General features: G+C 41.8%; 1 long non-coding RNA gene across 6 annotated transcripts; it reads right to left on the reverse strand.

The window, feature by feature from the left end:
• Positions 1-511: 511 nt before the first annotated feature.
• Positions 512-9,970, reverse strand: LOC146656457 (uncharacterized). 6 transcript variants are annotated; one of them, XR_014914242.1, is made up of 11 exons: positions 9,168-9,969; positions 5,263-5,383; positions 4,814-4,896; positions 4,311-4,512; positions 4,050-4,199; positions 3,416-3,559; positions 3,171-3,318; positions 2,989-3,054; positions 2,560-2,741; positions 2,353-2,462; positions 512-1,866 (listed from the first exon to the last, which is right to left on the reverse strand). It is a non-coding gene; the product is annotated as an uncharacterized LOC146656457 (long non-coding RNA). The 6 variants fall into 6 exon arrangements; XR_014914243.1 differs by having other exon boundaries at positions 3,416-3,488; positions 9,168-9,968; XR_014914241.1 differs by having other exon boundaries at positions 3,416-4,199; positions 5,263-5,346; positions 9,168-9,970.
• Positions 9,971-12,773: the final 2,803 nt, after the last annotated feature.

Below are 12,773 nucleotides of genomic sequence, written 5' to 3' on the forward strand. Positions count from 1 at the left end.
GCATGTGCTGACCAATGACTGTAGAAAAGCAGGGTGAAGCTGACCCCCCCACCCACTAGAAACGTAAAGGCAAATAGGCGGAGCGGTTAGTGCTACGTTTGTGCAGATTTGTGCAGGTAAAATTAGCGTTTGTGCTGCTACGGTTTTTGAGATATTAAACATTATTTTATAGGTCATTCAAAGGTCACCATCCCCCCAGACTGCTCCAAAACGGGCCAAAATGGTCTACTGTTTAGTGCTACGTTTGTGGTGATTTGTGCAGGTAAAATTAGCGTTTGTGCTGCTATGATTTGAGATATCCTGTTATGGTTTACTGCTGAAAAATGTCTTTTTCAAATGACCTTTCACTTTGTGTGTTCACTTGTTCAATAAAGTTCTGTTAAAAAAACCCTCTTGTTGTATTTAATTAGCTAAATTTGTAATGAGTGTATTTTTTTTTAACTTCAATTTCTTTACTTCAATCACTTTTTGTTCATAAAACCACGATGCAAATGCTTGAGTTTTTTTTTTTTTTTTTTTAGAGTGGATTAAAAAAACTTTATTGAAAACTACATTTGAACATTTTACACTCCCATGAACACTTTTTGAGAAACGAACAAGCTAGCAGTCTTTTGCATCAAATACACATTTTCTGGCAGAAAAAACTATTATTTGGCATTACTGTGTCTGAAGGATTCTTAGAACAGCGTTCATCTGATTTCTGAACAAGGTAAGCTTACATTTAAAATACTGAGGTTTTAGTTACTGAGTTAATACATGATATAGCTAACTGTCTGGATCAAAAGGATTTTTTTTCAATGTTAAACATTTTCAAAAATGTCCAAGAAAAAAGTTTCTAAAGCACTTTAAAACATGTAGCACACTGGACTAAAGTGCTGTACAGTACATGGGTTAAATACTCAGACTCAATTTAATAAACTCACAAATTCAATAGCTCCATCTTAAAAACAATAATTCCACAAAATATGAAAGTGTAGATTGGTGGAGAACTTGGGGGAGGGGTTGCTCCTGGCTGTATATATAGTTCAGAAATCACATTTTGCTCCATCATAATCAGTGTGTTTTTTTTTTTAGATGTCTCGAAAGCCATCTGTAGACAAGGTTTCCATTTTTGCAGTTCTTTGCAATTCAAAAGAGGCCATAGTCCAAAATGGCAAAATAGCCACTCCAGCTACATCAGTCTGGAAAGAGCTGAGTCAGCAGCTAGAAGACAAGATGTCAGCAAAGGCCCTGTACACTTTTGTGAAGCTAAATAGACACAACATCTGGTCAGCTTTGGAAATCAGTGATCAGGAAAGTAATAGTGAAGGAGAGTTAGATTCACATTGCATTTCTCCTGGACAAGAAAACTGTCAAGCTTTTGAACTAGAAGTCCCTTTTGAGGACTGGGTTAAATTTATTCCTGAAAAGGTTGAATACAATGACAAGTTTTCTCCTACCCAAAAAAGGGAATACACAATTTTGAAACCTGGCACTTGGACTCATATCATCAACGATCTTATATGGAAGAAGATCAAAAATACATGTACACTTGTGTTCCGTAGAGCAAAGGTCCATCCAACTGTCAACAATAATTATCTGGACATCAGAGGCGACTGTAAGGAGTGTCATGGCCAGTTAGAAATGTCAGGTGACAGACAGCCAGCAATTAATAGTCCAATGGTGCTCCAGTGTTTCATGAGAAATACAGATTTCTCCCTGCACACTGGCCACTCCAAGCGGTTCATGTCTGGAAACCTGCGTGAACAGATCGCTAAAGAGCTGTGTGAGGGCAGAATGGAACCGGCTGTATGGAGGTCAGCGAGGGCAGCAGATCTGATGGATGTTGGAGATCCTGAGCCAAGCCACCTTCCAAATTTGGCCACTCTGCGAAAAGCCAAACAAGAGAGAAAAGACTTGGAATTAGGAGATAAGGACCCCATTGCATCTCTGCAATTGTTAAAATATAGTGTTCCTCACAGTGGTAGCATCCGAGATATTGGACTGGACAGGTTTTTCTGTCACTACTGGAGTCAAACACAGATGCATGTTTATAAGACATTGTCAAAAAAATCTCCCCCAACTGTGTGTTTTGATGCAACTGGTTCAGTTGTGAAAAAACTGCTGAGACCAAATGTCAAATCTGGCCATATCTTCCTTTATCAAGGTATTCTGAAAGAAAACAATTGCCCCAGTGTCCCAGTGGTGCAAATGCTGTCAGAGAAACATGATGTTAATGCCATCGCAAACTGGTTGACAGAATGGATTCGTGCAGGTGCACCTGTGCCAAAGGAAGCTGTGAGTGACTTTTCTCTGGCAATTCTGGGAGCTCTGGTCAAGGCTTTCACTCCTCATCCTGATCTGAAGTCCTACCTTAATGAATGCTTTCATGCCCTTCTTGGAACCCAGTCTGCCAAACTCCCCCTTGTTATATCAGGGTTGATGTTGCGCACTGCATCAAGATGATATGCCAGTGGGACTGCCTGAAGAAGAAAACACATCGCGTTAAAGATTTCTTTGTCAGGTCATTAGCAAAACTTCTTCAGTCTCAATGTTTGGACCATGCAAAACAGCTCCTACGTGCTATCACTGTTGTGGCCCTCAGTGAGGCAGAAGGTGATGACAGTTCTGGAGCCCCTCTTCCTTCAGAAAGGTGTAAGAAATACTTGAAAGCCCAAATTGCTCAAGACTCCATCATCATTCCAGATGAACAGACGGAGGAAAGTGAGAGAGTGGATTCAGTGGATGAGATCCAGACTGACCTACGACAGTGGGTAACAGAAATATGTGAGGAGAGCAGGTCACCTGCTGCAGCAAACGGTGATAGAGATAATATTCACTTTCTCCCTGAGATTATTCCTCATATAATAAGACTGGCAAGTTACTTGCCACTCTGGACAGGAATAATGGTCCCTCTCTTCCAAAGCACCAGCATCACAGCAAGTTCAGCCACTGTTGAAGCTGAGTTCAAAAACATAAAACATGGCCTTTTCAAACATGACAACTTGCCTCTTCGAGTCAATTGCTTCATTGCTCGTCATCTTTCCTTCATCGAGGGAAATATGCGGATTTGTTCTGCAAAAGAAAAGGTCAAAGATGAGCCAACAGTGGGATCACTGAAAGTCACAGATGCCAATTCTGGATCCATGACGACTCACAATGCAGAAGACAAAATAAAAATGGATGCTCACCCGTTTGTGGGATCTGATGCTGCCACAAACATTCTTCCGGCTGATGGGGATGCAGTTGAGAACTGGAGGGGCCTAGCTGTTCCACCCAAAAAAAGAAAGATGACTTCCTACCTCTCTTCATGTACCGAATGGCTCCATGCAGATGAAACTTTTGGGGCCAAAAGAGTGAAAGTGGGATTATTAAAAAATGGAAACCTCCATCAGCCTATTAGATTAGGGGAATCGACAATCTCTGTGCTCAATACCTGTGCATTTGATGCATTTTTTCAGTGCTTATGTTGTGCCTTCTGTGACAGCTCCACATTTCAAAATGCTGTTCTGAAAGACAGTGAAAACCCAGTCCTGCAGCTGGTGAAAGCCATTGCCACAGATGGTGTGACCCAACAAACCTAAATGGTAAAATGGTAAATGGCCTGTATTTATATAGCGCTTTTCTAGTCCCTAAGGACCCCAAAGCGCTTTACACAACCTGTCATCCACCCATTCACACACTGGTGATGGCGAGCTACATTGTAGCCACAGCCACCCTGGGGCGCACTGACAGAGGCGAGGCTGCCGGACACTGGTGCCACCGGGCCCTCTGACCACCACCAGTAGGCAACGGGTGAAGTGTCTTGCCCAAGGACACAACGACCGAGACTGTCCAAGCCGGGGCTCGAACCGGCAACCTTCCGGTTACAAGACAAACTCCCAACTCTTGAGCCACGATCGCCCCAGAAGGAGAGCAGAGCTGCTAGTGTAATGTTTGAAGCTGTCTCGTTGAGGTCTGCTGCGATCCAAATCGATGCTCAGTGCAATATCTCTGCTGTAATTGCTAAGACAATGAGGAACATCTCAAGTGTTTATTTTACCAAACACTGCTCTTCACAGCACTGCTACCTCAGCAAAGGGATGACAAGGGAAGTGCCATTTGTTTCTCCTGCTATCTCTGTCCTCAAAGAGTCTGGTATGGCTCATCTTGGCACGGCTGTGGAAGCAGGACTTGGCCTACCTGAGTCTACCTGCCTCAGGCCACTCTCCAATCCATCTCTGTGTCCATCAGAATTCAAAACAGAAGACAGCACCACAGGAAATGAGCTCTGTGCAGGGACAGTTACTCACAGCTACAACATTGGAGATATCGTGTGGATTGATACTGACCTTGCAAACCAAACAGAATTTCCACTGAATGAATTTCCCTCCAACCTGGTTCTCCAAGGAAAGTCGTTCACTTTGAGGGCATTAATTGCTTTCCATGGAAAGATGACCACTGATGGTTTGGGTCATTACACTGCATACTGCAGGAGAGCTCCATGTGTGTGGGAGTGCTATGATGACCTGGGAAATGGAGTGACAGGAGCATCTGAAAAGAAAAAAATACAACCCCATGCTGTGTTATACACAGTATAATGAGTGCTGCCTGCATTTTTCTGTTTTATTTGGTTCATTACAGTTACATGTGTTCAAATGGCTAGTGTGTGTTATCAGTAAGTTCAGTTTTGCACATAAAGTTAAAGTTCTAAATTAAAAATCTTTTAACACTCTTTTCTTTGTCAGTCTGATGTATATTTGCGTTTACACACCCAGTCACCTTCACCCGTAGCCTTGAAAGTACCCGTTCCATTTTTCTGTCAATAATTTTCCTGTATTTGTTTTGTGTTTACCTGGTGGCTTAAGTCAGGGGTCAGCATCCTTTTCATTTCAAAGGGCCCCTTTTCCCCCTGCTGCTACAAAACCTGTCTAGAGCCTAAAAAAAGGAAGAGCCTATAAATATCTAGAAAATGAGTTGTTGTATCTGGTAAGCTATGGAAATGTAAATAAAAATGTTTATTTTTAGATTTGATAAGACAATGAATCATCAAAGCTTTATAACGGAAAAAAGTATTTGTTAAAATGAAGCCAGCTATGTGAGTCCTTTCCATAATAATTGAAAATTAGGAAAGATGGGCAACCAACTTGAAAATTACAGTAAACAGATTTGAACCTAAGAAACATTAAATCACTTTTAAAAGCCTTGTACATTCAGTGAATAGTCAATGCAGATATTTCATTTAAAAAACAAACTGTTAACAGAACCCTTTCTTGTTGTCTTTATAATAAAAAAATGACTTACTTGGTCTTATAAGAGCCACAGTGGAGGGGCCGGAGAGCCACATGTTGCTTTAGAGCCTCAGGTTGAAGATCCCTTGCCTGGGTGCTGTGGAATATTCAGTTTTCTACACGTAGGTAACAACCTATCAAAGCAAACACTTCATTTTTTCTGAGACAGCTACATTAATAATAATGAACATATATAATTCAAAACAAAATCACAGAGGCCAACTGGGTATGTAAAAAATAATAATAATTTAGGGATACGTGAATCACTTCACATGAAACTCAGTTTTGCCACAGAAAAAATAAAAACTTTAGCCTACCTTGTGTACGTTTCTGCACTAGTAACAAAAGAAATATCGACCTTTCCGCTGAATAAATTGTGTTACTAAAGTGTAAACTAATAAAAGTTATTATGCAGCAAGTCTAAGAAAAGTGCAAAACTCCACAGCTGCTGAAACTCACTGCCACAGACACTGGTGTTATACAGCGTAGGCCGTGATAATTAAAATCATTATATCTCAGATACTGTAGCAGCAGAAACGCTAATTTTACCTGCACAAATCAGCACAAACGTAGCACTAAACAGTAGACCATTTTGGTTTGTTTTGGAGCAGTCTGGGGGGATGGTGACCTTTGAATGACCTTTAAAATAAAGTTTAATATCTCAAAAACCGTAGCAGCACAAACGCTAATTTTACCTGCACAAATCTGCACAAACGTAGCACTAACCGCTCCGCCTATTTGCCTTTACGTTTCTAGTGGGTGGGGGGTCAGCTTCACTCTGCTCTGGAGAAAACACTGACGACGCGGCTGCGGTCACGGACAAACTCGCACGTGTCTGTTCGGGAATGGCAGATGCCGAGAGGTCCAGCGTTTACATTACCGACTATTTCAAAGTGACAGCCTGAGGTGTTCTTCGGTAAATTGGACTACCGGACAGGAGGACCTGAGGCCCCACCGCATTATTTTTGCTAAATTAAATGTGTTTGTAAGCTAATCCGCAATCTAGCTAGCTAAGATGAGCACTCGGCTGTCGGGGAAACTAGTTTTGTAAAGTTCGTTTAGCTAACCCGTGCAGGTGAATGAATTTACCCTGACTAAAGAAATCAAGAGAAACGCACCGGGCTGCTCAGTGACTAACCACGGTTACTGTACTTTTATTATGAGTATTATACTGTAAGAGCAACGGGCTGGACTCTGCTTCTGCTCCTGTGCAGAGCTGATTATTAAATATGTGCAAACAGCAGCATGTTTTCTGTCGCTTTCCACATGTGGAAGGACATTAAAGCCAACTTTTAAATTCCCCTCATTAGTCAATAGCTACGGATTAAATAGCAAAGCCCGATACTTATGTACTGAAACCAACTACTTCCGCTTGTCAGCTTAAGTTAAAATGTTACATTTTTCCCCCGATTATTTTTTTTAGCTTTTTTTTTTTTTTTTACTGAGTTTGTTACAAATATTCAGGTTAAAAAACTGTCCAAATTATTTTTAATGAATTATGTTCACAAAGTCACATGTTCAGTACTCTGTACAGCTTGCATCCTTTAGGACAAATAATTTGAAGCATTAATATTTCTTGTTCAATACTGAGCTGATAACACCTCTGTATGTTGTGACCAGGATGCAGCAGCAGACTGAACCTCGACTGAAACCTGCTCCATCATCTCATCTTTGCAGATGTCCATTTATAAAGCATCAACAACTCAAAGGTAAACATGATGTTAGAAAATGTGTTAGTAAAGCCTTTAAAACAAATAAAAAAATAAACAGCTGTCGGCAGAACTGTAGGACTGAACAACTTCAGATCCCGAGTGTGTGAGGACGGAGAAGGATCAGCTCTATTTCAGATTTGAGATAAACTTTATATTTCAGTTTGTGATGATTCAGGAGCCGTCCTCAGATTCAGACCTCAGCACCACCCAGTGACAGCAGACAGATCATCCTATATCTTCACTCTTTGTAGTAACTGTAACTGTAGTAAATTAACTGAAGAAAACAGTACAAAGGTTAAAGTACCACATGTGCTGTCAGTGAAAGCTGCAGCTGTTTTATTGATAAATTTAAAGACAAAAAGTCAAAAGGATTAATCACCCCTGTAACTGTGTCACTATACATCAGCATTAACAGGACCTCAGTTTGGTGTTTCAGGAAACTGCTGATCTCAGACCTGCACAACTTCTGTTTTAAACACTGAATGTACTCAGCTACATGAAGAGCACATGATGTTTTCTCTGACACAATTAAATAAAACCTGATTAAACTCAAAGGTTGTTACTTGTATTTGAACTAAAAACTTGTGATCTGGAATTCTTTCACTGTTTTTGACAATAGTGTTATTTATCATAAAGTAATTCAGAGTCATTCATACCAGAGTAACCAGAGAGCACAACATATATTTAACTTTCTACAGGACTTAAAGATATTACTATAGCTTATAGCTATTACTTACCTGCACTACTGTATAGCTCTGTGTAAATAATCATTCTGTACATATGATGATTTTTAATCCTACAACTGTTTATAATTTGCATAGTTCACATTTCTGTATAACTGTATATCTCAGATTTCTGTAGTTTTTCATATTTATATCCTGTTCATAGCCTGTACAGTTTGTACTCACTACAGCCTGTACATACTTATAGTTATAGAATATTCTTAACATACTTCATACCGTGTACATTGTAACATACCATAATAGACCCATTTCTGTAATATACTTACATATCTATACTATTGCTAATATATAGTGTTGGGAAGGTTAATTTTAAAATGTATTCTACCAAAGATTATAGATTAATGTATTCTGAATACTTTACAACTACATGAATGTGCTATTGCTGTGTGATTTATTACTATTACTGAAGGCTACTCGCCATACCAACACCAACTAGATGTTAAAATCTTAATATAAATGAGTAACTGTAGGTGGACATTAGGTAAGGCTGCACTTTTTGCAGTGATCTCGTGTAGAAAACTATTCAGCGCGTATATAAAACAGGTCAGCGGCTCCGAACCGTATTAAAGGGACCTCTGGCTAATACGTCGGGTTCGTGTTGGGCTCGTAGCTGAAAACTAGCTTTACTTTGTTGTCTGGGTCAAGTTTGCTAGCGAGAGACAGAGAGAGGCGTTGAAAGGCTGCTTATTGTTTTGGAGGAAAACACGAATACGGTGTACAGTCGAGTCTTAACAGCTTACTTACAGCTGGGCTCGTCAGGCACTCTTTTTGGCTTTAGTGGTTATTATTATATTTACATGCTTCCAGCTCCCGTTTCTGCTCCGTGACAGCTCGCACTTTTCCTTTCTCTCCCTCCCTCGCTCACAGACACATAACGGGTATGGCAGTCCATTCTCCCTGCAGCACGGACTACACTGCCCATGAGGCTACATTCTTTAGGGCGATGCCTGTAACACTCTGCTATTGCCTTCACATTAAATAATTTTTGTATAATAATTTTTAGAGGCTCTTATTGCGTGTTTTGTTTGGTTTCCACCAGCGTGGAATTACCAAAAATAGAGAGACCATAGCCTAACATATGAAACAGGAAAATACCGCCATGTAATCCATTTATTTCAACAAAGTAACTGTATTCTCAATATCACCTATTGAACGGTAACTGTAACGGATACATTTACTCATATTTTGTATTTTAAATACGTAACGCCGGTGCATGTATTATGTTACTGCCCAACACTGCCTGTTGAGATCCTGAGATCCGCTCCTAGAACACCGGCCTCCAACTCCTGAAGAGACACGGGTGTCCCTAAATTTAGCAAATATTAGCTTCAGGCTAGCTTGCTACGACGAATAGGCTAATACCAGCATTTTACCACAACTTCACCAGATGTAGCTAAAAAAAACTAAACTAATGTCCAGTCCAGTGGGACAGCAAGAAAAGATGACAAAAAATGATTACTTACTTGCGGTTTGGAGGTTCAAGCTGAAATTGAAGCAGCCATTGAAAGACGGGTGTCACTACCCGATCCGTACCGGAAACCCGATCGGTACCCCGCATGCGCGAAAGGTTTCTACTTCCGGTCGTAGCGTTTTACGATAGTTATGGGTCAGAGTATCTGTTAAGATGTTAAGAATAACAAGTATATCTTAAAATGTTTGCAATAATGAAGCATTTCAGTACAATGTAGACAAAAACGAAAAATAAAAAGAAAGTTACGGATCAGGACTCTCCGATCCTTACTGCGCATGTGTAAAGTCTGACCGTACAAATCGGGTCTACCCGATCCGTACCGCGCATGTGCAGATGTTTTCTTCTTCTTCTGTTCGTTTAATGGCAGTTTACTCCCCAGTGTACGAGGATACCGCCACCTGCTGACCGAGCGAATAAACCCTATTATAAACTGAATTATCATCATTACAAACGTGTGTTAAATCTGATTTAGCGATAGTCGAGTGTGTTTATGCTTGTCTGTGAGGAGAGGATTGTTGGAATAGTGATGATGATGTGCGCTATCACTGTCAACTGTCAGTAAACACTTCATCTGGCTGATGAATCTACACGTGAGATATTACAAAGTCTGCATTATTAACTCTGTAATTAGGCGCCATTCTTCTTATTTTACGGTGCTGTTGCTCAATCGGGGAACGCTCGAGAAAAGCATGAATTTCTTTGTATACGGATTATCCATTGTTTAAATGTCCCGGGCAGTCGAAAAGAAGGCAGAGCTGTTGAGAAATGCTAAGAGCTAACTGGGCGCTAACCGCATCATTCAAATATATTGAATGTCGCAAAGAGAGGAAGTGACGTAAGATTTGCGCATGCGGGGTACCGATCGGGTTTCCGGTACGGATCGGGTAGTTTTTTTTTAGTTTTTTTTTTTTTTTATTAGTAATATAAACATACAAACAAAATGCACCATATATTACAGATTCAGAGAATAAACATTTCTTACATATTAGCAACTTTCATATATAGTGAAAATAAAATATAAAGATGGTGTAACCCATATCAACTACTCCCTGTCACATGACCCACGTCAGCTGATTTGAGGTCCCTCTTCTGATTGGCTCCTTCCATGTCGCGGCAACTCTGAAAACCGGCTGTGGAGGGATACTTCCGGGTTCGACTCCTGCTGTGGCTGTGAGCTTATGGCATTTAGAACGGTGTTGGGAAACAAAGCGTTTTCTCCCCTCAATTCATCTTTAAACTTTAAACTCAGCGGTAAGTGTCCTTAATATCTTTCAACCTTTGGTTGTCAGTAACCAGCCGATCGTTTTCGCGATTAAAAAATGACTTTGTGCGGCAGCGCTCCCACCGCAAGCAGAACTCCGGTTCAAAAACCGCTGTTTTTGAACACTTTCTTTACTTAAGCATTTTTATGGGCTTACTTTGAAACAAAGTGCGATTGAATGATTATTGTTATGTGTTGCCTTGAATTCGGCTATGCTGTCTGTTAGACAGTTGTTTTCCTTTATTGTTGTTTTTGTATTGTTTGTAGCGAACGCTACTGGACTGTATAGATTAAGCTACGTAGCTAAGATGATTAATGATTTAACTGTTGTACATGGATTGATGATGATTTATGGTTTGCATTGTTACCTAGACATGCAGAAGAATATACTTGTTTACCGGTAAACTGAATCGAACTTGATGTGCTAATGGACATTTTTCTGACCTACAGGTCAGGTTTTTTTTCCCTCTTTGAATTGATCTTCTTCATATTGAAGTGGCGAGCCGGTAGGACCATTCTTTCTTTTCCCCCACTTAGCCGTCTTTGGATTACGGACATATTTCCCCCTTGTATGAAGCTGGACCCTAAGGAGGAATACCTTAAAAGTGAACTTTAAAAAGAAAAGGACCAAAAAAAGGACTCTTAGCAAAAGGACTCTTGCACAGAAAAATCACAGCACTGATTTATTATTTAATTGTGGACATTTACGTTGTGTGTTGTGTTAATTATTTTGTTCCATTTCCCCTTTCCCCTATTTATTCAATAAAACACCCAGCACGCCCCTGCGGGCGGTTTATCCTTCAAGCTCGGGTCCTCTACCAGAGGCCTGGGAGCTTGAGGGTCCTGCGCAGTATCTTAGCTGTTCCCAGGACTGCGCTCTTCTGGACAGAGATCTCCGATGTTGTTCCTGGGATCTGCTGGAGCCACTCGCCTAGCTTGGGAGTCACCGCACCTAGTGCTCCGATTACCACGGGGACCACCGTTACCTTCACCCTCCACATCCTCTCGAGCTCTTCTCTGAGCCCTTGGTATTTCTCCAGCTTCTCGTGTTCCTTCTTCCTGATATTGCTGTCATTCGGAACCGCTACATCGATCACTACGGCCGTCTTCTTCTGTTTGTCTACCACCACTATGTCCGGTTGGTTAGCCACCACCATTTTGTCCGTCTGTATCTGGAAGTCCCACAGGATCTTAGCTCGGTCATTCTCCACCACCCTTGGGGGCATCTCCCATTTTGACCTCGGGACTTCCAGGTTATACTCGGCACAGATGTTCCTGTACACTATGCCGGCCACTTGGTTATGGCGTTCCGTGTGTGTGTGTGTGTGTGTATGTATGTATATATATATATGTATATATATATGTATGTATATATGTATGTATATATGTAAAAAAAAAAAACACCCAGCACGCCCCTGCGGGCGGTTTATCCTTCAAGCTCGGGTCCTCTACCAGAGGCCTGGGAGCTTGAGGGTCCTGCGCAGTATCTTAGCTGTTCCCAGGACTGCGCTCTTCTGGACAGAGATCTCCGATGTTGTTCCCGGGATCTGCTGGAGCCACTCGCCTAGCTTGGGAGTCACCGCACCTAGTGCTCCGATTACCACGGGGACCACCGTTACCTTCACCCTCCACATCCTCTCGAGCTCTTCTCTGAGCCCTTGGTATTTCTCCAGCTTCTCGTGTTCCTTCTTCCTGATATTGCTGTCATTCGGAACCGCTACATCGATCACTACGGCCGTCTTCTTCTGTTTGTCTACCACCACTATGTCCGGTTGGTTAGCCACCACCATTTTGTCCGTCTGTATCTGGAAGTCCCACAGGATCTTAGCTCGGTCATTCTCCACCACCCTTGGGGGCATCTCCCATTTTGACCTCGGGACTTCCAGGTTATACTCGGCACAGATGTTCCTGTACACTATGCCGGCCACTTGGTTATGGCGTTCCATGTATGCCTTGCCTGCTAGCATCTTGCACCCTGCTGTTATGTGCTGGATTGTCTCTGGGGCATCTTTACACAGCCTGCACCTGGGGTCTTGCCTGGTGTGATAGACCCCAGCCTCTATGGATCTTGTGCTCAGAGCTTGTTCTTGTGCTGCCATGATTAGTGCCTCTGTGCTGTCTTTCAGTCCAGCTTTGTCCAGCCACTGGTAGGATTTCTGGATATCAGCCACCCCCTCTATCTGCCGGTGGTACATACCGTGCAGGGGCCTGTCCTTCCATGATGGTTCCTCGTCTCCCTCCTCTTTCTTGGGTTTCTGCTGCCTGAGGTATTCACTGAGCACTCGGTCAGTTGGGGCCATCTTCCCAATGTATTCTTGAATGTTCGTTGTCTCATCC

This window comes from Rhamphochromis longiceps, linkage group LG13, assembly GCF_057381845.1.
Source record: "Rhamphochromis longiceps isolate RC_006_pf linkage group LG13, R_longiceps_female_GT1.1, whole genome shotgun sequence".
Taxonomy (NCBI): domain Eukaryota; kingdom Metazoa; phylum Chordata; class Actinopteri; order Cichliformes; family Cichlidae; genus Rhamphochromis; species Rhamphochromis longiceps.